Raw genomic sequence first — 24,936 nt, 5'->3', positions numbered from 1 at the left:
TCTCTGCTGTAGGTACTCTACATGTTGATTATGCAAGTCTAAAATATCCACAGCCGAATATTAATATTATAACCTCCTCCTTTTTGGAAGTGGGTTAAAAATAGACTTTTCTTCAACATTTTTATCGTCATGGCGGATAATGAAAATAAAAAGTACTTAATTATGAATTAAAAAATAAAAATTAATTCCTAATTTCTTCAAATCCATTGATTAACCAACAAAATGACCCCCGAACTAAGTTCTGGGTAAACCAATAGATTTAATGAAACTATTTCGCAATAATCGCGTTCGCGTGATGGCATTCACAGACAGACACACACAATATGTTTGTGTGTGTGTGCAATCTAATATAAAGGTTAAGGTCCTAGGGGACGGAAAGGCTATCAAGGTTGTATCTATCTAGTTTAACCTACTAATAAGCTATTATTAGTAATAAGTATTAAGGGGGCGACTAACCCTAAAGTGTCGATTTTATAATTCATTTTTATACTTGAAATTAGCTTCGAATTGTTTTATTTTCTAAAATTAGATACTACATTATATTTCCGAGAATTTGATCTGAGCAAAAACACGATATCTTAAAATTTTGTCGATAGAAAAAAATCACAAAGATGCATCTAATTCTCACGAATTTTTCATTTATTGCCATAACCGTGCATTGAACTAAGTTAATATTTTAACACATTGTATAAAATTCTATCATTGAGAGATCGACCTAGCGGATTTTTAAAATGTTGTATATTTATCGAGTTATTGAGAAAAAACTAATTTGACGATGAATCCGCGTCGTTCTTTTTCACCTGGCACAAGAGAGACGGGCGTGAGTGTGAAGAGAGAAGGACGATGTTTTATTTTTGGGGTTAGTCGCCCTCTTAATAAAGTTTATTAAGAGGGCGACTAACCCCAAAAACAGCTACAAGACTAACTGGCGCACTCAGATACATTAAATAATAAAATAAGTGAACTTTAATTTAACGAAGATATAAAATTGAAAACCTCCATTAAATAAATAAAAAATTGTAATTATTAAGTAAATTAAAATTTAGGTAATCTCCAAGTGAGATATGATTTATCTATTCGTTCGTGTTTTTGGCGAATCCAAAACATCCACAACGCTGTAGTATAGATAAGCTACAGTCAAAAAATATATGCCTACATTCCATGTAATTCTTGTAAAATAGGTCTAGAAGCAATGATATTCTATGTTACTAACGTAACTAGATTGGAAGTTTACGGTAGCAACGCGTTGCCACTTCGAAGATGCCTGCAGGCATATCTCCCATACATAATGACATAATGAATATATGACTTGACATTGTCTTTTGAACAAAAAAGTGGTTACGCATTTCTGAGAATCTTTTGTAAGACATTGCTACTCTAGTATTTTAGAAACTCATTGTCTAGAAGTCAGAAACAGGTACAGCACGCAGAAATTGTCTTAGCCGCCTACACCAGCTTCAATAGAGTTAATGCTTCAGAACAAGGTTCCTAATTAGTCTAAACTATGTTTGTATAATATCTTAATAGATTTCATTGCGCGAAGGTAAAAGCAGAGGGCGCTACTAACAAAAGCAGTAAATAATCCGACCAAAAAACGACATGTAGCATGTAGCACACGTTATGTCAGAAAAATATCAGAAACGTCAAACGTCGAACAAAACTTTTTTTTAAATTATGAAATAAGGGGGGCAAACGAGCAAACGAGTCACCTGATGGAAAGCAACTTCCGTCGCCCATGGACACTCGCAGCATCAGAAGAGCTGCAGGTTCGTTGCCGGCCTTTCAAGAGGGAATAGGGGAGGGTAGGGATGGGAGGGGAAGGGAATAGGGGAGGGTAGGGAAGCGTAGGGGATTGGGCCTCCGGTAAACTCACTCACTCGGCGAAACACAGCGCAAGCGCTGTTTCACGCTGGTTTTCTGTGAGAACGTGGCATTTCTCCGGTCGAGCCGGCCCATTCGTGCCGAAGCATGGCTCTCCCACGTCTAAAACTTTTTGTTTACTATGCAAGTGCTGCATCTTGCTCGAAAACATTGCAGTAACATAATATTATTATTATCCTATTCTTAAGTATTTCACTTCCATTCCAATTTCCAACAATGGACATTCGATTGACCGATACTTTGGCGATATCGCCAGTTAGCACCGACTCGCGCCAATCGAAAACAAACTCTATATTCTTGCAATTAAACACAAATTCGCTTAACGCTCTATAACCGCAGTGTTAAAATATTTTATGTGGGTATAATTTTAAATTAAACTCAAAGTTTGTTTTAATTAATACATAGCGAACTCGAAGGCAGATTCGTTAAAGATACTGACGTAAATTAATATTATTGTAGCTCATATTGCATTATATAAGATACTAGCTGTCCCGGCAAACGTTTCTTTACCGTACAAAGTATTTCGCCCGTATAATTTTATTGAAGTGACTAAATAAGTATGGCACCATGGCAACGTCCATCGCTATCCCGTCGCACAAACAATGGTCACCGTCAGTCTCGAGTTGTAATAATAATTTACTATTATTTATTCAACAAATGCACTTATCAATATAAAAAGTACCCAGTAGCCGATTCTCAGACCCACTGAATATGCATATAAAATTTGGTTAAAATCAGTAAAGCCGTTTCGGAGGAGTACGCGGCCTAACATTGTGACACGAGAATTTTATATATAAGATTTAAAGCTCTACATTTTTCACAGGATTTTCACAGGGGAGGCCTTTGCCCAGCAGTGGGACACTGTAGGCTGATAAAAATAATGGGCAGTTCCATGTAAAAGTCTACCATAAACTAAGAAAATAAATACCTGATTTTGGTATTAAAAATATTTAATTATAGTCACAACATTATGGTACTATTAAGATTTTATAGAAGCAACAATTTCTAAGCATTACTTTTTTAGCAAAGCTGCCATTTATGAGATGATGTCGTGAGCTCGGCTGAGTGTGGTTTTGTGTGATGAAGTTCTGACTTAGTTTTCACGTTATGTATTTTAAATTCTTGTCATATTTTGTTACACCCTGATTGTTCAAACAATTAAATACCGATATAGCTTTTGAGATTCAAGAAAATTCATTTTTATAAAGATATAATAGGCTTGTAAGATCACAGTGTCGAGTTGTAGTGTCGGTCACATAAAAAACATTACTTTTGTCTTTAACTACAGTAAAATTACTTTTGCATCAATAAAATTAGAAACTTTCCTTACTCATGCCGGCATTAAAAATTTGACATCTCTATTATAACACCTAAACTCTACAAAATATTTTTGTAGTGTCAGTCACATTGTAGAGTCAATCACGCCCAAAAGTAGCGTTTTATTTGTTATTTTTGCTGATAGGTGGCGAAAATAGCTATAGAAAGCAGAGAGAGAGAAGCAGAAAGCTAAATTATTATTTTAAAAACCTGCCAGACCACCTCAAAGTCAAACAAAATCCAAAATTTAGCGATATCTGGAAATGGGAAGCAATTGTTACAAAAATCTGGCAGTAGAATATGAGATTCTTACAGATATCGCAAGAAAATAAGATAAAATTATTGATTTTTAAACTTTATTAAACGTAAGATAGACCTGCAGAACTGGAAACCTTCTAAAGTAATAGCGACCGAAACTCCATAGTGTCTGGTCGTTCTTACCTCTATAGGGCTCATATAAAGGAAAATTTTTAGCTTAAAAAAATGACGAAAGTCAGGCAGACTTCCTCTTGCTGCCTCTTGGGTTATTATGTTAATAGTTTTTGAGAAGATTTCGTGTTGAGTTATTTTTTGACTAATTATTAGTGATTTCGTTTTTGTGACGTTTAAGTTCAAAAAAAGCATTTTAATGAATTAACTAATTACTGATTAGCTTTTATATACTTTTAGAGTTCGTACTGTACGTGCTGAGATACATAGATTTTAAAGTTTAATGTAAAACTACCGACTTTTACCTGCACAAAGTGAGTGTAGTGTCGGTCACGTTTTGGGCTGTAGTGTCGGTCACAATTTCTTTTGCTAATAAATCTTTTTTTAAATAACTCACAGGTTATAGGTAACCATTTTATAATAGTTTGTTTCATGCACTTTCGATAAAAATACAAAGTATAGTTATTTAGCACACAGAGAGGAAGATTATTGGTGTTTACAAACACTCTCGGAAACGACTTCCTTTTGCATGTAGTGTCGGTCACGTTTATGTTTGACTAAATAAATGCTATTTGAAAACAACAGTGTATACCATTTTTTCTACATAAGTTAACTTGTTTTATCTGCTACAAAGCCATCTTAAAATTGATACTAACAACATGATAGTAACCATAATATATGACAAAATAAAACGCAAGTCGTATCAAATGTAGAGTCAGTCACATATAGAATTGCCCTAATAATACATTTTAGCTTTGTACCCAATTAAAATCCATATCTATACTAATATTATAAATGCAAAAGTGCGTCTGTTTGTCTGTCTGTCTGATACCTCTTCACGTCCAAACCGCTGAACGGATTTAGATAAAATTTGGTACGGAGATACCTTCAGTCCGAATACCGAAAATATACAAGATAAAATTTAAAATTTAAAAATATTAAATTATGGCTTAGTACAAACTTATCCTCCAAATTCACTGCACCTATTGAAGAGTCATCTCTCACAAACAGGTGAAAAGCCAGCTCGTTTTCGTCGAATATTGCTCAGTGACCTTCTTATTGGATGCGAACCCGCGACCTTCCGAGTGTCTCAGTCATCGCGTGACGACCTCGCGAATGAACTTGTCCTCAACAGCTGTTTGATGTTATTCATACATTCATACACCTACAATCATATTCATATTTCATACATACGAGTACATTACTTCTAATTTATAAAATTCTCGTGTCAGTGTTTGTGCGCGAACTCCTACAAAACGGCTCAACCGATTTTAATGAAATTTTGTATGTACTTACCCTCGAGGATTACCGAGGATACCCGATTTTGATAAAATTTAGTAATAAAGATATTGTAAGCTCCGGGATAGGACATGTCACATGGGAGATCAAGGTCTAGTTTACAATATTTACGATCCGTCTCACCTGACCACCAATCTTTGGCCCACTACACATTCCCTCCACTGTATCTCATATGTCGCCAGGATCGACAGCGGTATCCGACCACGAAAACCCTTTGATATGATCTCAGGGAGCCCGAGGGAAATGCTGTCTTGGGGCCCACCATGATATACAATAGCGTCTGCATGTACGCACAAGCCCCGCCCCTCCTCGCAAATGGAAACAGCAAACTCCCCCATTTTCTCGAATCATAAACTTGTGCGCTGCGTATTTAAAATTCAAATTAAGTACTAAAATATTTTGAACTGAATCATCAGAATTTTTCCATTATATTATTTTTATGAGGCTAAAAAGTGAATAAACCCACAGAATCGTTAATATATTTTGGGATTATAATAAACGTTTATTTTAACAATGTTTGTTGTGTGTAATTAACGATTCGAAAACACACGTGTAATATAGTTCTTACGCTGGTATAACTGGTAATAAATGGAATATTAAAACACTTGCTGTCCCTGTCGTCAAGTAACATTTTCAACGCATCAGACAAAGATAGCACCTTGTGATATAAACTCTTAGTTGGTATTACTAATATTATATTATATTATTTGCTCTTAGCAAATATCTATATATATAAAACTCAAAGGTGACTGACTGACTGACTGACATAGTGATCTATCAACGCACAGCCCAAACCACTGAACGGATCGGGCTGAAATTTGACATGCAGGTAGATGTTATGACGTAGGCATCTGCTAAGAAAAGATTTTGATAAATTCCAACCCCAAGGGGTTAAAATAGGGAATGAAAGTTTGTATATAATAAAACTTCTTAACGCGAGCGAAACCGCGGGCAAAAGCTCGTTTTATTATAAAGGCCCAATCCCGTTACAGCGTTATTCCCTATTAAGTCCTCTCCTTGTGTCAATCATAATGAACTACACACACGACATTATAACATTTTTACGATTCCCAATAAAAATATCGCATCTCTATAACCGCAACAGACATATTATAAAATCCGCGACGAGGTCTCAGCAATTAATGGAGACCTTGTTCTCGATACAATTTCATCCTAATGACAAATCAACTCGATTGTGATTTGAGACAAATCGATTTAGGTATCGATCATTACTTCAAAGTAAAATAACAATAATTATATATAATTTGAAACAGCAGATATATTCAGTATTTCTGGTATTGTTAACACGATGGAAAACTCTTGAAGTTCCTAAATATTGGCTAACATTTCCTTCGCAAATACTCTGCATGTTGTAGGCCTTCACTTTTTTCAGAGTAATATAAAACTTAGAGGTGCCCTAAAATACGCACAACAACTTAAATGGAGATGGGCGGGACACGTTGCGCGCATGATAGACAAAAGATGGACAAAGAGAATAACTAAATGGAAAGGCCCAGTCGGGAAAAGAAAAGTTGGAAGACCTAGAGATAGATGGGTCGACGAAATTAAAGATATAGCCGGCAAGGATTGGATGGGAGTGGCATCAGACAGAAAAACATGGGAAAAGTTAGAGGAGGCCTTTATCCGTAGAGGAGCCATGCCAATAAACTAAATGAAAAATAAAAAGGATAAAAGGGGTATACTTACTTAATATAAATATTGTGTTTTTTAGTTTTGTATATAAAATATATTCTATTTAAGTTAAAAAGTGTGTAAAGCATGCAAATAAATGGCTTTATTATTATTATTAATATAAAACTTATACGACTAACCTAACCGAGTATTGTACAATACTTGTACATTTTACATTTTTATGAACACTCAAAAGTTCAAACGAAATTTCCCATACCAGGGATAAAATAAAATACAGGATGTTACCAGAACCACGAACAGAAAATCTAAAACTACGCCGAATTCAGCGCACAATCCAGTGTTGAAATTCAAAACAAGTGAAGTTACAATAGCGACGATCGTGACAGTCGTTTTGTGGACCATTGACAGGTGAATGATGATCCCGTACAGGCCTTTGTGTCTGCCTTTGGACAGCGAAAAAAACTAAAACCTGTAGGATGTACAGTTTACAAAGTTTACCCGTCCGTTTTAGTACACAAAATTATTACAAGACTGTTTTAGTTATACATATAAGTAAAGATTTCAGAACTCAGATAATGGCACAGTGCATGTTTGACAGAAATCTTCTTCTTTGGTGGCTTTAATGAGTTGCCTAAGCCGGAATGATTCAAAAAGGTTTTTAAAAAAGGCTCTCCAATTTCCAAACATGAAAAAGTTTCGCTAGTGACATAGTCCAGAGTCCAGACGCTTATGGTCAATCTAAATATTTGAATAAAATTGTCACATAGTTCTAAATTTAAATTAGCGTAAGTACAGGCGTAGGACAAGAAAGCGCCAATCAGAGCGTAACTTTTACGCATTTTACGCACGCGTCGCGTATTTGCGCGCGCGCAGTGAAAACGTGCTTCACAGGCCATAACATACTAGCATAAATTAACACTTACTACTTTGGGATTATAATATAAATTACTGTAAATTACAATACACAGCACGGTTTGCGTGACACTATAACTGTCATTTAGACATTGTATTATAATATGAGTAATATTTTTAAACATCATGTATAACATCTTTTTAAAAAGTTTTTAATAACAGCCAATTTTATGGCTTGATGAATTTTTAATTTCTCCTATATTGATACGTTTTTTGGAACGAAGTTCCTTATTATCATATTGATATACCTATGTTTTATAATATTGGAATCAATTTACGAGTTCTAATACATAATGTCAATACAATAATTACGAAAGAATAGAAGTACTGTCAAGTTTTATGAATAAAATGACAGATTCCCTATATCTGTCACTTTATCTAAGTATATTATTCTATTGTATCGCAGTCCCTATTTGCCTTTTATTTTGCTAACACAGATACCTATTGCTCAAGGGAAACCATTTTGAAGAAGAAAACAAAGAATCTATGATGTTCATGTTAAGCGATAAGCAGGCTGTACTTATGTATTTCTCTCATTCAGATTTCTCGTAGATTAATTATTTTTAAAGCTTCATAAAGGATTAAATCCAAATATGCTTTTAAAAGGAAATTCATCTCACAAACTGCAATATAAGCCGTACAAAAAGTCAGCGAAAATGCACTATTAAATTGGGCCACTGCTGAATCGTGTGAATACTGAATTTAATACAGTTCTTTTAAATAAACATTTGTTCGATATGAATAAATATCGAAAAGCTGATGTGGCCGAAAAAATGTTTTGTTTATTTTGGTACAAACCATATTTTTGTTTTGTTGTTAATTGGACCAAAAATAGTAGTAGAATATTGGGTCACGTTTTGTTCTTAGGTAGGTAATACTTAATTAAAAGCGCTAAAAATTAAATGCGAAAGTGTGTCTGTTTGTCTGTCTGTTACCCCTTTACGCCCAAGCAACTGCACCAATTTTGTTGAAATTTGGTATGGAGATAATTTGAGTCCCGCGGAAGGACATAGGATACTTTTTATCCCAAAAAAAATTTTCCACCAAGATAAGTTGATTTTTGGCGCTACGGACTTGCGGGCGTCATCTATTAGGATTCAGGAAATAATACTGTCTTGATATTATTATTATGTAGGTACTAGAGCTGTCCATAAGCTAACCCCTTATTATACGGTGGTAGAGTTTTCTAGTACCACTGATTCCCTACAGAATGATAGCACAAGATTAGAATGATAACACCAGTAGTGCTAGCACGGCGACCAGCGGAAATGCGAAAGTATGGACAAACTGTGGAAATAAACCTAAGGTGCCGTTCCGATCTTTTTTCGTTCCGAAAAATTCAATTAAAATGCCTCTTTATGACAGAATATAGTCACAAACTGTGGAGATAAACTTAAGTTACCGTTCCGAACTTTTTTGTGTTCCGAATAATTCAATTAAAAAGCCACTTTATGACAGACTATAGTTCTAAAAATTCAAATAATATCCTACATTATGACATATACTATAGTGTGTCATAAAGTGGCATTATAATAGAATTTTTCGGAACGAAAAAAGATCGGAACGGCACCTTAAGTTTATTTCCACAGTTTGTCCATACTTTCGCATTTCCGCTGGTCGCCGTGCTAGCACTAAAGAAGACTACAGAGTATTTCAAACTAACTTTCAGTATCTATAAAATAAAGGGCCTCATACATTAACAGTTCGCTGGCAGGCCGTCGTCACCTGGCAGTTAATCGGAAAATACCACAGACTCGCAGTTCCTCTGACGATTTTGTATCGACGGTCAATGACTGTCAGGCAGCCTGCCGACCAGAGCCTGCAGGCGGACTGTTAATGTGTGGGACCCTTAAGCGTCATTTTCAATGGACAGTGCAACACGATTTATGTACAAAGCAGAAATCATATTCGGTCTCACGCCGTCTCTCTGATCCCATTGTAAATCTGCACATTTTGTAACCCATGGCGACCGTGCGAAGATGTTTAGATATAACCTGCTTAAAGAGATAAACCTCATACTCATTTCTCATCTATGACAAGGTGCAATTACTTTTTAATTACTAATTTCCATAAAAACTAAGCGCATATGAAAGATTCACAAGGAAACTCTCTGTGATTGTGATAACCGAAAGAATTATAGTCCGTGCATTCCACGAAGACGCGCCCCAATCCTCTCGATCGTTTATGACGTGTGCAAGCTTTCGTCAATGTTTGGGTGTTATCGGTACACACTAATTACCTATGAGTGCACGCGCATACTACAATAAATAGACCAATTATGAAAAAGCGTCACGGTAAAAGGGAAAGATGCTCATTGCTTACCCAAAAAGTGGTAGGGCGCGTCTTCGTGGATTGCACGGACTATAACCCTGTGGCATTGAAGAATTTAGATGCTAGTATCTATTTACTTCAGTTTTATTTAATACGAAGCGACAATTCACATCAAAACTAAAACTTTAAGCGCTAAAACCTGCTGAAACTAAGGAAACAAGTAGAACAACAGAGGAAAATAAATGCTGAAAATACTTTTTCTCTCGTCGAGTGGAGACGAAATCACGAAACGTTCTCGGTGTAAAAACTAAACTAATGTCCCCTCATTTCCAAGCGCAGCTCTGGCGTGATGATGCACAGCCTGAGAAATTGCCTTTCGTTTATTCCGTTTGGACGCAACGATGGGTTTTTGTTTGGGAATATTTTGAGTTTATTAATAATTTTTGTGGAAAGAATTTCAAATACAGCAATGGCGTTAATATTAAAATTTAACCTTTGCGTTTAGCGCCACTGTAGTCTTTAATCCTTACTTTCAAACTATACAGAATGAGAAACAAAGTGATCTAGACACGCGGTATCAAGTTCAAGTTAATACTTTTATAGGGTTTGTATGTATCTATAGATATGCACACAAACTATATTATAGTAATTAGTAACTTCACTGCGTAAGTAGCAGCGCTAATAGGGCATTTTTTGTGACTTGTATTGGGCAAGCGCCCAGCGTCACGAATTTGTAGAGCCTACACAAATCAGAAAAAAAAATTGCTCAAGTTGTCTCTAGCCACTTTTCTAATAAACTAGACAACAACAAAACATTGCACAGCGTATCCACATAAATATTATCTATATATTAATACGTGAGAGAAAAACTTTGTAACCCTTTTTACGAAAAATGGGGAAACGTAGGTGCATGAAATTTCGCACAGTTATAGTTTATATGGTGAAGGAGTGCATCGAGCTAATATTATTTTGAAATTATGCTTTTATCATACATTTTTTTAACAAATAAAACATTACACACACTACAACACACACACTAGGAAAAATGACAGATTTTTGAGTGACAAGCTTATACATACGAATTATACTCTTTTATTTATGGTTGAAGTCTGTTGACAACAAGGTGACAAATTGAAAATGGATTATAGTTTTTTTATTGAACCTTAGATACTATTAGACAATGCTTACACGGCCAGTCTGAGATCAGCTGAGTCCCAGAGACAAGAATTGAAAAAAACTATGATGAAGTCAATATTTTTTACAAAATAGTAGTCCTAATATTGTTGCAAGTAAGGTCGAATTTCGACCATTGGGCGATCTCTAGTTTTTAATAAAAAGGGGACTAATGTATTGACTTAATACATAGACCTTATTAGCTCCATAAATAAAGACCCCAAATTAAAAATACACCGTCACCCTACATCTTTTCACGCGTCACAGCTGATAGCCAACGCCACATCAAAGCGGTGATGAAAAGACGATAATCATCAACCATCATCATCCTTTCCTCACCGAAATAATTGGTTTATTGTGTCACGATGATATTCCCAGAAGAAAGAGAACTATTTTGATAGCGGCTTAAGAAACAGATTCAAGATACCTTTGTTTCCTTCGAGGCCGTTACAAAACATTGAGGCTACCGATTGCATTGATTTTGTCATAGGATTTGTTAAGTCGTAATTTTTCGCTAATCCGTTGTCACTTTGTCAGTTACTACCGAGGTAAATATTACTGAAATAATCTATTGCTGTAAAAGTTCGCTTGCCCAAATAGTCATCAAGACTGCTCAATTTTGATGAGCAAAAAATGTACTTTGTTATTATTTTTAACAATATTCCGCGAATTACTTCGCTAAAAATATATAGCTATATTGCTGAAAATAATAACAAACTAAATTTTAAGCTATGGATTTCCGCAAAGTAACTTCTAATTCTATTAACTATTTGTAATTTAGCAAAGTTATACAATAAAATACGGGTAAGCTAAAAGGGCATAACTCTCTAGAATTTTTTCTGATAATCCATACTTCCATACTAATATTATAAATGCGAAAGTGTGTCTGTCTGTCTATCTATTACCTCTACACGATAAAACCGCTAAACCGATTTTTCTGAAATTTGGCATGGTATGCGATGATTATGATATTTTGAGTCCCGAGAAAGGACATAGGATAGTTTTTATCCCGGAAAAATATACGGTTCCCGCGCGGTAAACAAATTTTGACGCAACGAGATGCGGGCGTCACCTAGTATTACTTTAATCACCTGTAATCGCTACTACTACAACTCGGCTACGGGTTAAAGACAATATTTTGTCAGAACTGTAATTTTACATGTTAAGAAATAAATAAATAAATAAATACTCCACTAGTAATTACCACCATCTCTACTTTTTCTCTCAATTTACACATTAAACTCCTCCGCCGACAATGCTCTATATTTCCGAGACAATTTCTCAACAGAGCGACCTAAATAGTAGAGATAGCATAAAAATAGTCGAGAAAACTGTTTGCTCCGCCCACACTCATTACGCAAGGTACGGTCTGCATAGAGATAATTTACCAAGGAAGTGGGACACCTCTTGGGTGGTAGCCCACAAGATAGTGGGAGCGATAAGGCTTTGTCAGGCAATGTCAAAATTTTATATGCGAACCACCATGATGAAAAAAATAATATATAGACGATCATGAATGTGTAGAGGGCCATAAAAAGATCCAAGATCGACATCGATTGATCTGACTGTAAAATATAGCAACGCAATTTTAGTGGCATACATAGACACAGATACCAGTCCACAGACAATGTGAAGGGCCAGACGTATTCCACGCGTGTGAGCTCAACTATGCTTTCTGTCTGTTCGTCACTCCGTAATCCGTATATATTGTTGTTCAACAGGACTACATAGCACTAGGACGTTTAAGTGATTTCAAAAAGAGGGCGGTTAGGTAAGTATTCCCCGCTCGTGATCGAACTAAGCTGATTGTCCGTTCTTTCGTCTAGGTATATTCTTTCTACCTACTGCGGTCAATAGAAGTAGACTCCTCAACGTTTAACTGACCTCAAGTAAGGGGCGGTTATTTTTGTTGTTCACATGAGAGAATCGGTGATGTGGGTGATTGTGCGGTTTCCAGACAATCGAGCAACAGGCGATTGTGGTTAGAAATGCATTGGAACTTGGAAGTGGTTATAGCCAATATTCAGGTTAGCATATTAATATTGTAACTGTTGTAAAAAAACGGAATAATATGCCTGATGTGATTCAGTGATTTAGAGATTGTCTCTCGTGAAGATTATGGGGTTTTATTTTGCGATGGAACTTAAAATAATATTTTTCAGCTTGGTTAGAAATTAGAGCATACAGGCTGATCAGAGTTCACATTTTAAGTTATAAAAACATTCGCCTGATTGTCTAACAAGAAACATGATCCAGATTCCATGCGTCGTCGGATGGGCGTATAAAAGGTAGATTTGAGGGCCACTAATCAGAAACTGTAAAAGTATATTATACTTTAAGGTTTCTGTTCTTATGTTAATTTCTTGCTTGTTTTCGCAAAAGCTTTCCATATTTAAAACATCTCGTTGAAGGCGCATTTACTTTGATGAAAGCGTTGCGCTTTTAACGTAATTAATGTTTTAATAAACATTCTAGAAAGAAAAATCCTTTGAAAATTGAAAACTATAGTTTTGTTCTAAGCTAAGTAAACACACCGGCAAAATTAGAGGAACATAACAAAATTTTCAATTTTTTTTAAATTGTTCACTGATTTTTATATATTTATTTATTTGTTTACTAATTGATTATTAAAAAATAAATTTTATATACATTTAGGGCATAAAAACGTGAAAAATAGAAAAAAATCAGCAAAAATCAAAAAATTAAGAAAATCTTTGAAATTTCAGTAGTAAGTTTTTAAGATAAATTCTCCATTTTTATTGAAGAAATGCCATGTTAAAAGCGTGTAATGCTGGTGTAATGCCTTCTATGGATCTCAAAAGGGCCTGGATACGCCATTCCATGCTTGCATTTTAATTGTCAATCATTTCCTGTGGGATATTCTCCTACTCCTCCAGTAGCGCCAACTCGAGCTCCTGGACACATTTTGGAGCTGGAGTTTTAACTCGTACCGTTCACCCATTGATGTGCCACACGTCTTCAATCGGATCCACATCCGTAGACCACGCTGACCTCTCCACCTGGGCTACGCCAGCATCGTTTAGGTAATAATGCCCGATTTTCTTACTCTATGGACGCACATAAAATTGAAATTACTATCTAAAACTGTGTAAAAGGCACACCATGCAGTTCCAGGATGTCGGTGCTATAGCTCTGTACTGTCAAAGTACCATCATCTGTAATCATCAGCTCCATGCGGGCTCCAAATCATATGCAACTCCAAACCATTACGAAGCCTGCATCATAGGCCACTGTTTCCGGTAAGTTTGATGGCCTGTAGCTTTCCTTATAATTTATCCACATTCTTTATCGCCTGTCAATACAATGTACACAGAATTTGCTCCCATCACTGTACAGCACAAGATTTCACTCACTTGTCAAATTTTGATGTTCACGCGCAAATCTTAGCCTGGCTCTTCGGTGTCCTGTCTCAAGTTTTGGTGCCCTTGCTGGCACTTTTGAGTTTAATTTAACTTCTTTGAGTCTTCTTCTTACTGTACAATCACTTACACGTTCATCTTGGACCTGTTCCGACAGGTTTCGTGTCTGCATAGCAGTTTGAGGTCGATTTCTTAAGTTTTGTTTCCTTACAAAATGGTCATCCTGAACCATTGTCACCCGATATCTGCCTTGTTCTCGTCTCCGAACGTAAGATCCAGTCTCTCTGAAGCGTTGAAAGTTACGATGAACCACGGAATCCGACACACCTGGCCTGACTGACCGAACGGTAGGTGTGACCTTTCTCTATCGTGGTTACAGCTCTAGCTGTCGCAGATGCTGAGAAATCACTAATTTTGTATCTAAGCAATGTGTTCTACCAAAAACCAAACAATCAAATGAGCTGAGCATACCTTGCACCCCGCTAAAACGCCATTCTTATCAGGAACACTTACAACGTCAATAATCGAAAAACACTTATTAGGGCATAATTGCTATAAAAACCTGTCAACTTGCCAGTTTTGCTCAATATTTTATTTCGTGAATGAGCTTAGAAGCTATAAAAAAGGCTTTCAGACAGCCCGGACCACTTGAGTTCAAGTGTTGGCCCTTTTTACCAATGTTCCGCTAATTTTGCCAGTGTGTGTAGTAAGAGCTTGCTTTATTTAGTTGCTATGTTTTGACTTGTGGCTAATGGTGGCCATACACCATCCTTCCTATTATGTCATGCCAATCCACTCCCACACACGGTCAGTTCTAACTGATCCAATAGGTAGCGTCATGCCAATTGGACGATAGGAAGGATGGTGTATGGCCACCATTATGTCTTTTGAAGAGGACATAGAAAATCTGCCTAAAGTCCAACCCGCGAATCGTGGCATAAAACTTTTTATTACCAGTGCCTTCTTATTTTGACTACATGGCAGTTGCTCCGCTCTATAAGTACTTACCGCTGATATGATGCTCAAGATCATTCTTGAGATACTATGTATTTTAATTCATAGAACGTACCGTATATATATAAGTACCGAATATTATGTAGTTAATTATAGTAATTAAATTATTTTTATTAAACACCAGCTCAATAATAACAGACCTTCAATCAAGCGTTCATCAATTTAAATTCGTCCAAGGTGGACAGTTATTATTATCTACAATACATATTCAAAAATAAATAATATTTATTAGTGAGTCAACTAAAATTTACCTCAAGGAAAGAGTGAGAAATAACACGTGAATTCACGTGATAAGTGCATTAAGATTTATTTTGGCCTAAAGGCCTTGTCTCTGACAAGGCCTTTAGGTCATCGACATAGAGGTCATTTCCGTAAAAAAAACGAAAATTTTCTGATCAGCAGACTGAATCTGGCAGTGAAAGACTCCGCGCTCAGAGTAAGAACATAAAGCATTGAAAGAGTACGCATTTGGTCATAGAGTCAAATTTTAAGACGTTAAAATTACGGCTTTATTGCATAATGCATGGCTAGCAATATTTTGGACTCCAATAACGCCTAAGAAGCCTAAGCAGCATACTTAGATATATCTTATTCTTTTAATCACATGAGTTTGTCCCTTGGCGTTTTAGAAATAACTGGTTTACCTTTTTGGACGCTTCCATGCTTTATTCTTTATTCAATATCCATGTTCACGTAAGTTAGAGAGGGATAAAACATCTTACTTCTCTCTCACTCACCCGCTCCGTTAAATCCTCGGTTTGCCCTTGCGTTTTCACTATTAATATTACAAACCACACAAATTATTATATAACCTAGTAACAATTATAACTGAAGGCAACAGAACATCATGTCATTGGACGCGACGAAAATAAAAACATGACCTCAGAAGGTCAATGGTTGTGGTGACCCTCGCATCTTCGAGCAAAACGGGTTTAAGTAGGTACCGGATTTTGGAGCATTTGTTTATAATATTATAATAAATTTTAATTATTTATAAGTCCGTATTAACCATAATATATTTCAATGTCATCTAGCCACAACATCTAAAAGCTGGAATTCTAAGATAAATATTAAAATATGTATGTAAAAATGTAGTGGTAACATCTACGAATAATAAAACTATATATTTATTGTTCGTAGGGTAACTTTTAATAAGTATTGATAAGGGAGAAGCATTTGTAAATATATTAATTTTATTGCATTCTAAAAACAATAGGTAACAGCTTTTAAAAATATCTCTGGACTTCTACAACCTTAAAATATTCTGTAAACGAAAAATTACCTGATTCATGGCTGCCATTATCTCTACTCTATCAAATGGCTTTTCCAACGTATGAGACAAAGACAAGGATTTTTCGTGTATTAGTCTTCTAGGCTACTAGAGTTATACACTTGCCTCTACACTTTAAAACATTTACAATGTTGACAATTAATATATTCAAAACAATTTAGTTACTCAAAAATATCAAAATATTGAAGTACTTAAATACTAAATAATTCAAAACATTGTGTAGTAATTACTGGTCAATAAATACATTAAGGGAAAATAAATTAAAACCTCCCTAGCCTTAACCTTTTCGGTAGCAGGAAGTCATCATGTAGTATTGCTTCCTTAACTTCACAATATTTAATTTGATTATTTCAAGGAGCTTGGTGTAATTACAACATTACTTTTGGTTACTTCTAGGTAACGCTCAGATTTTATTAGTTACTAGCTGTCCCGGCGAGCTTCGTATCACTTTAAAACCTTGCATGGACTTCTACGAATATTTTATGACTAAAATCAGCCCAATCCGTTCAGCCATTTTCGAGTTTGAGCGCGACTAACACATTTGAAAATCCATTTTTATATATAAGAAGAAGATATACAGGGTGCAATTAAACCTTCGTGCCAAATTTTTTCCAGGGCTTAGGTATCACTAGGAGAGTCCATTTAACCAAAAAAAAAAATTGTGTGTTATTTTTTTTTTCAAGACATATTTTATCCTATTTAAAATCGTTGCAGAACGGTCACTCGCGGCTAAAAGAAAAAATACGTGTATTTTTATTTTTAACAAGGATCAATATATCAAAATTTGGCAGGAAGGTTTAATTGCACCCTGTATATAGATAAATTACTCAACTATTTAGTATTCTGAGCTTTTTGGCTAGTTAAAATCTAGATAATATAGCTGCAATTTAAACACAAAACCCCTGAAAATATTTACAAAGCATTATTTTTTACCCAACTACACAAGAACTAGACTTTGCCTGACTCGGGCTTTTGCAGTGTACCACGCAAAGACCATAGTTTGCGAGTAGTATTTCTGTGTAAATATTTTATTAGTAAAACCTAATAGTGCTCAAAAGTCTGCCTTGTATAAAATAAAATTATACTTTTTATTAAAATATATAGTCATTCTCTACACAGTAAGTACGACATAATGGCGAATGAAAATAATATGGGTCGGAGAAATCAACGTTTGTAAAGAAATTTCTCGACCGCTACGTCATAGAAAAAGCCAACACGGCACGTCCATTAAGAATTACCCGGCGACCCGCCACCTGCGACCCAACGACCCGCAACCTGCGACCTGTCACCCGTGTAGTTTCTCACAGTATTTGCAGTTTCTGATGGAGGTCAGAGGTCACAGTGTAGCTTATAGAATAATCAATAATTACAATACACATGATAATAATAGGCTCGTCAAGAACAAGAAATGGTACTTGTAATACCTTATAATATACTAGATAACATACGCAAGATATAATCCATTTTAATATTTATAAATTATAAACAAAAAACTTTTTGAAAAAAATCTTTTATTTAAATAGTCTTAAAAGAAGAAAATAAACTCCTTAAAAATTGTAACTATTAAATTATAATCCTCAATATATTATACAATTTGCATGATAATAAAAGCTTGTCGCGCGATTTGTAAATAAACTAGTACCAATTTTTATATTTAACTATATAACTGAAAAAATTGATATTATATATTTTTTATTTTAATAAAATCAAGTACTGATAGATTGTTAAGTCTCGCGACAAGCTTTTATTATCATGCAAATTGTATGTATTGAGGATTATAACTTAATAGTTAAAAATTTTAAGGAGTTTATTTTCTTCTTTTTAGACTATTTAAATAAAAGCTTTTTTTTTAAGTTTTTTGTTTATAATTATTTTTTTGGTTTTTAGTTATCTCTGGCTAGATTTCTGCATGACTAAAAAGTTAAATTTCATTTAACAAAAGTGACCGGATTCAACCGGGCATTTTATGAAACCCGGCTGTCAGTCACGTAAAGTCACGACACGACACGTAACTTCACATCACGTGACGTCACGTCACGACATGACACGAGATGACACTCTCACAATGAGCCCTTTTATTTGATACCCATATTGCAGAAGTGCTTTAAAATAACTATTCCCCATCTCCGAGCTGCCATGTTGAATATAGAATGTCATTACATTCGTTTCCGAATTCCTCTCAGTAAGTCCTTTCATTTAATACCCATATTGCAGAATTGCATTAAAAGTAACTATTCTCGTATCTTGGATGAGTTACCATATTGGATGTAGAATGACGTTACATTCGTTTTCGAGTTACTTTCAATGAGCCCTTTCATTTGATACCCATATTGCAGAAGTGCATTAAAAATAACTATTCCCCTATCTTGGATGAGCCGCCATGTTGGATGTAGAATGAAATTACGTTCGTTTTTGAGTTACTCTCAAAAAGCCCTTTTATTTAATATCCATATTGTAGGACTGCATAGAAAATAATTATTTCGACATCTTGGATGGTCGGCCATATTGGATTTAGAGTGATGTCACATACCATATCGTGCATGGTCATTCAAACTAAACGCGTGTGCAAAATTTCAGCTCAATCGGTTAAATATATCTACCTTAAAATTGAGTTCCAAAATTCCACCGTAACATACATACTTACATACATACATACAGAGCAAGTTAAATAAAAGCTTTTAAAAACGCAAAAGTTATAGTCTATCTTTCTATCTATCTATAGTCTATACTCTATACTCTATTAGAATTTAGAACTTTCTTTGCGTCCTTTGTACCACTTTTAGAGCATATAAGTGACTTATCAGTGATTACTGATTAAATTACAAATGCCTGTTAAAGCTAACCGTTGTTTAAATATCACATTTCTCTCTATCTTCCTAATGATGAAAGAGAAGGCATGATATTTTGACACGATTGGCACTATGGTGAAATTGGGACAAAGTTACCAAACAAAATTAAATAATCAAAGACTGTTGAAACGAGAGGCGATTGACTTATTTAAATTTAGACTAATAATTATGATGAGGAATGTTTGCATCGAACAAGCTCCGAAATTACTTACTAGGAGAATTTCGAGGAAATTCGGCTTAGATATAGAATAGACCACGAGGGACCACATATGATAAATTTATCGCGGAAAATGTACATACCGCGGGGTACTGTTTTTACGCAGGGGGAGTCGCACCTTCTAGATACAAAATAAGTGCAGTCTTTTCTATTGACAACCTAGTAATCTAACCAGTACCTAGGTCCTAGATACTAGATTCAAGTCTATAATGTTTAGTGCTAGGGCAGTGTGTCGAGTGAAAGTGCCGTCCATCTGTTGACGTAACGCTGGTCGTGTCTTTCAACACTGAGGCGTTAAGCCTAGATGTATTCGATTATCAGCGAATTTAGAAAAGAATATGTATGGGATTTTCGCAAATTTCGAACATTCTCATGTGCCATGTAATTTAAGTCAGATGCTATTCCTTGCCGAAATAATCGAAGGCGATTTGGCTAAATACCCTGGATTATGGCGGCACGTTACACATAATAATGATAATATCAGCCTTTATTTTAATGCAATGTTTATGTATTATGTATTTGATTGCAAATATTATAATAATAAATATTAATTTATTACTTTTATTTGTTCTACTTTTTCTGGGACCCGTTTCCTCGTCTAGAAACAACTTATGAATCTTATAGTTTCTAAAATCGCGATCGTTCCTGTTACGTAAAATATATAATAAATGTTATATCATAATATTATATCACACACATAATAGAAAAATCCTTTCTGTCATAAATAACGGTCATTTCACCTGCTTATTCTGTCAGAAAAAAAAATTCTTGGCAAACTTATAATATATTACTGCAATGTTTTCACGCTGGGGGCAGCACCAGAACAGGCAGTAAACAAAAACGGTCTTACTACAAAAGATCTAAACACCTGTTGAACCACAGACATAGATCAAGATAGATACCGCATGTATGAAAACGAGCGTGCCACTTTTTATAGCTACTGTGACGTACCGATGATAAGAAAAGTGTCCATTATCTAGGTCAACGTTTTTATTTGAATTTCTACAGCTCAATACGTCAGTTTTAGGCATTTTAGGCATTTTTTTAAATTCCGATTGACGTCCGATTCCGATAGCAGACTAAAGAACAAACTTTCGAAAGACGAGCATTGCTCGTCGTTTGGGAGCGCGATATGGCACGCGAAGTACCTACTATCAGAGAAGTTGATTCCTAGGCAGACGGGGGACCTACGTATTTTGGTCGTGTTACGTCAAACCCAGCCGACAGATCACAATTTACATTAAATTGACATGATCCGACCAAATGACATTGGTCTGTCAACTGCCTAGGAATCAATTTCCTCGATGGTACATACACATGCGGTGTCTATCATGATCTATGTCTGTGTGTTGAACAGTTGATTAGAAAAAAATTCAGTACGAAATGGTCTCAAAACAACTGTTCAACAGATGTTTAAATCTTTTGTGGTGAGACCGAAAGCTTTTAGGACAATAATATCGTGTACTAGATGACGCCAGTTCCGTTGCGCCAGTCGTTTATCGCGCGGGAACTGCACAAAACTAGCTTATGTCCTTTCCTGGGACTAAAAACATCTGCATACCTAATTTTATTAAAATTGATTCAGCAGTTTAAGCGTGAAGAGTTAGACAGACACAATTTCGCATTTTTTTATGAAATAAGGGGGCAAACGAGCAAACGGGCCACCTGATGGAAAGCAACTTCCGTCGCCCATGGACAGTTGGACACTCACAGCATCAGAAGAGCTGCCGGGGCGGTTAAGGCCTTTTAAGGGGGAATTGGTAATAGTCTAGGGTAGGAAAGGGAATAGGCTAGGGGATTGGGCCTCCGGTGAACTCACTCACTCGGCGAAACACAGCGCAAGCGCTGTTTCACGCCGCACTGTGAGAACGTAGTATTTCTCCGGTCGAGCCGGCCCATTCGTGCCGAAGCATGGCTCTCCCACGTTATAATATTAGTAAGGATAACGTTTGTATACTCGAACAGATCCTTTTATTAGTATGGAGTACTTATATGTAACATAAACGGAACATTGTCAGATCGCTCCAACCCTTCTCAACTAGACAGTTCCTGTTCACAATTCAACAGGATTTCAATTTAGATAAAGGTAAGTACTAACGTTAAGAAGGTACAATTCGTGTCCATGTTTGATATGGGATCGGGAGAAATCTGAAAATACCTCGTCACATTCAGATTACTATAGGTGTACCAGAATCTTATAGCAATTTTTGACAGCAGATTTTCAAATTTAAATATCCTTGATCATTGGATAATTTTTTCTATATTTTATATGTTTCAGTACACAAAATAAGCCGCTAAAGGAATAAAAAAGGATGAAAATGTTATATTCCTATTACCCCGGTATTTTTAGAGTCATTTTATTTTCTCACTTTTTGCCATCAGATTCTGGTAGACCTATTATAAATATAGTTGTGCCACAGGTTGTGCTAAGACTTAAGGCCCCGTTTTGTACCATAGTTTGGTTAGATCGGCCAGCGATCAGTCCAACTAGATAGATCAGTCCTCCTCTATACAGGGTGTAACAAAAAAACTATAGTGAGAATATTTTAGACTCTAAACTAGTATCTATTACTTACTATTATCAAGACTATAGAGTGTAGAGCATATTTCATGTTATAATATAAAGAGTAGTGTGAAAAAAGCATGAATTCTATATTTTTAAGAGAAAAGCCTCAACTTCATGAATTTGCCCAAAACTAACAATAATTTAAAAGAAACTGTTTCAGTATCTCTATACAAGGAACACATGTAACACACCCTCAAGGTTTATCACTTTTTTGTAACTCCATGTATAGGACCTTAATTTAAGAGGCCGTATGCTATGTAGATTCTTATTGTGAGCAGGTAACTTAACTATAAATTGCAAGCATTATTGTGGTACAAACTGTGTCACAATGAATAATATCTTAGAAATCTAAATACTAATCTACAGATAGGCAAATACCACTATAGTACTTTCAACTTTCTAGCAATAGCGTTTATAGGTAAATTGCACGTTTAGTGGACGGGTAATAATAGTGTGTCTGAACCTGAAGTCTAAACCTACATTCTGTAGAGAATTTTTTATATAACAGGACAGGAATAAAACAACTGCTGGCAGAATTGAATATTAACCCGTCGATCGTGGAAAAACGAGACACAATAGATATTCTATTGTGTCTCGTTCACCGGTGAGCGTATGAAGCTTGATGAATTAGGGTCAATTTATAATAGCGCAGAGTCGAAGCGAAGCGAAGCGAATTCCCAAAAACTGAACACAAAAAATTCAACCCTCGAGAGCGTAACGCATGCATTTCTTCTGCGAGGCCAATCAGTGTTGGTCGAGCGCAGTCACGCGAATTCGCGCGGATGCGCGCGCCTTTATAAATTCTCAGAAGTAATAAAGTGCGTTAGCGCTTTGGAGTTAAGGTTGAATTGGTACTGTTCAGCTTTAATAATTCGTTTCGATGCGCTTCGACTCTGCACTGCACTAGTATAAATTGACCCAAACACCAGAAGCGGACACACATTGTCAAAAGTAAACTAGTTTATTTTTTCCCCTACGCCGCGTCGTAGCCGACTCTCCTTCGTCTTACGAATTTGCGATTAGGTCACGTTTAAATTGTTTTAAATATATTTCAGTTTAACCAGTTTTAGTTTTAGTCAAAAAATTATAACCCGACTAATTTCAGTAGTCACTGCTCACCATAAATTTACCCGACTATGTTGTGTACATTACTGGCACATTTCGAAAGCAGAACGTGCTAAATCAACCGTCGTGTTCCGTACAACACAGACGAGCTAATCATGCGAATACCTTACATAAACTATCATCTCTAAACATCATCATCATCTTTATAATAATAATAGCTCATCACACCGGTTTCGGTGACGGTGGCCGGTTTCATTGAAACCAGGCCAGCTACGCAGGAGTAATTTTTATAGTGACCAAGTGTGTGCGCAGTACACAAGAGCACTCTCTATTCCTTTACTCTCATAACCCAGTGAGACGGACGACCGACACGACTGGCGAGAGATCAGGCGCAGGACCGACTTTTTACATGCCCATCCGACGCATGGATCATCTTACTTGTCAGACAATCAGGTGATCAGCCTGCATTGTCCTAACCAAACTTGGAAATAACATGTTTCCAACGCGGGAATCGAACCCACGACCTCCGAGTCAAGAGCCGCGCTCTATACCACTAGACCACGGGGGCGTTATCATTATCTTTATCATCATCATAAATCTATTGCACAGGTAATAAAGTGCGTTAGCGCTTTGGAGTTAAGGTTGAATTGGTACTGTTCAGCTTTAATAATTCGTTTCGATGCGCTTCGACTCTGCACTGCACTAGTATAAATTGACCCAAACACCAGAAGCGGACACACATTGTCAAAAGTAAACTAGTTTATTTTTTACTAGATAATCCAGTGAACTTCGTGTCATTTCCCTCCTAACCTAATATAAGCCTTCCTTGCGCCCTGATTCACAAATCACAATGTCCAATTTGATTTGGATTGGTAAACTTCATCGCGCGACATCCAATAAACGCTCGCCGTGCTAGGCGTTGACCAATGACAGCACGGTAAACTTTCCGAATCCGTGTCGAGTGGGAATCATGAATCGCCCTGCTGGACTTTCACGAATATCTCAGGACTAAAATCAGCCAAATCGGTTTAGCCGTTCTGACTTCTGGAGTTTCAGGGAGACTAACAAAATTTAAAATTATTTTTTATAGATAGATAGATTGGCAAGTTATACACTATACACGTGTTAACTACACCTATTCTCTCTTTGTGTAAGGTATAAAGTTTCAACCTGTGTATTTCTACTCTACGCTTGGTTGCTTAAATGGCACGAATTTGAACATAATATCAGATGTCGTTGATTTTTTGAAACAAAAAATTATGTGACAATGAATAATGACATTTTAGCAGTTCATTTGGATAGCAATGGTAGTCTTCAAGTTAGAATATTTGTTAACGGGAACACTGCCTATTATCTGAATTATATATTATATATCTGAATTCACTAGTATTCCTCAAATTATGTAAAAATTGCGCCAAAACAACTAAAGACAAAGCGAGAGACGAGAATCTTACAGTTACCACCTCAGATTACCACAGAATACGTCATATTAGTAGGTACAAAGTTACCCCGAAAACAATTACATAAAAAATTGAGCTTTGCTCTTCATCCAAGGTTAGGTGGACCTTCAGAACCGGATACCTCTTAAAGTAACCGCAACCGAAACTCCATAGTCGCTG

At 35.9% G+C, this 24,936-nt stretch overlaps 1 protein-coding gene across 7 annotated transcripts in view; it reads right to left on the bottom strand.

Moving 5' to 3' along the window:
• Positions 1-24,936, bottom strand: part of LOC121736812 (IQ motif and SEC7 domain-containing protein 1) — a 232,103-nt gene that overhangs the window by 46,668 nt on the left and 160,499 nt on the right. The window contains exon 1 of one of the 7 annotated variants that reach the window (XM_042128219.1): positions 8,133-8,145. The exons of the other annotated variants lie outside the window; for them this stretch is intronic. The gene's annotated coding sequence lies outside the window, so the exon portion shown is untranslated. Of the gene's footprint in view, positions 1-8,132; positions 8,146-24,936 lie in introns of those variants that run through there. 7 annotated transcript variants of the gene reach the window in all.

Source organism: Aricia agestis, chromosome 19 (assembly GCF_905147365.1).
Source record: "Aricia agestis chromosome 19, ilAriAges1.1, whole genome shotgun sequence".
NCBI lineage: Eukaryota > Metazoa > Arthropoda > Insecta > Lepidoptera > Lycaenidae > Aricia > Aricia agestis.
The sequence above is the reverse complement of the archived record's forward strand: the minus strand, read 5'-3'. Positions and strand labels throughout refer to the sequence as shown.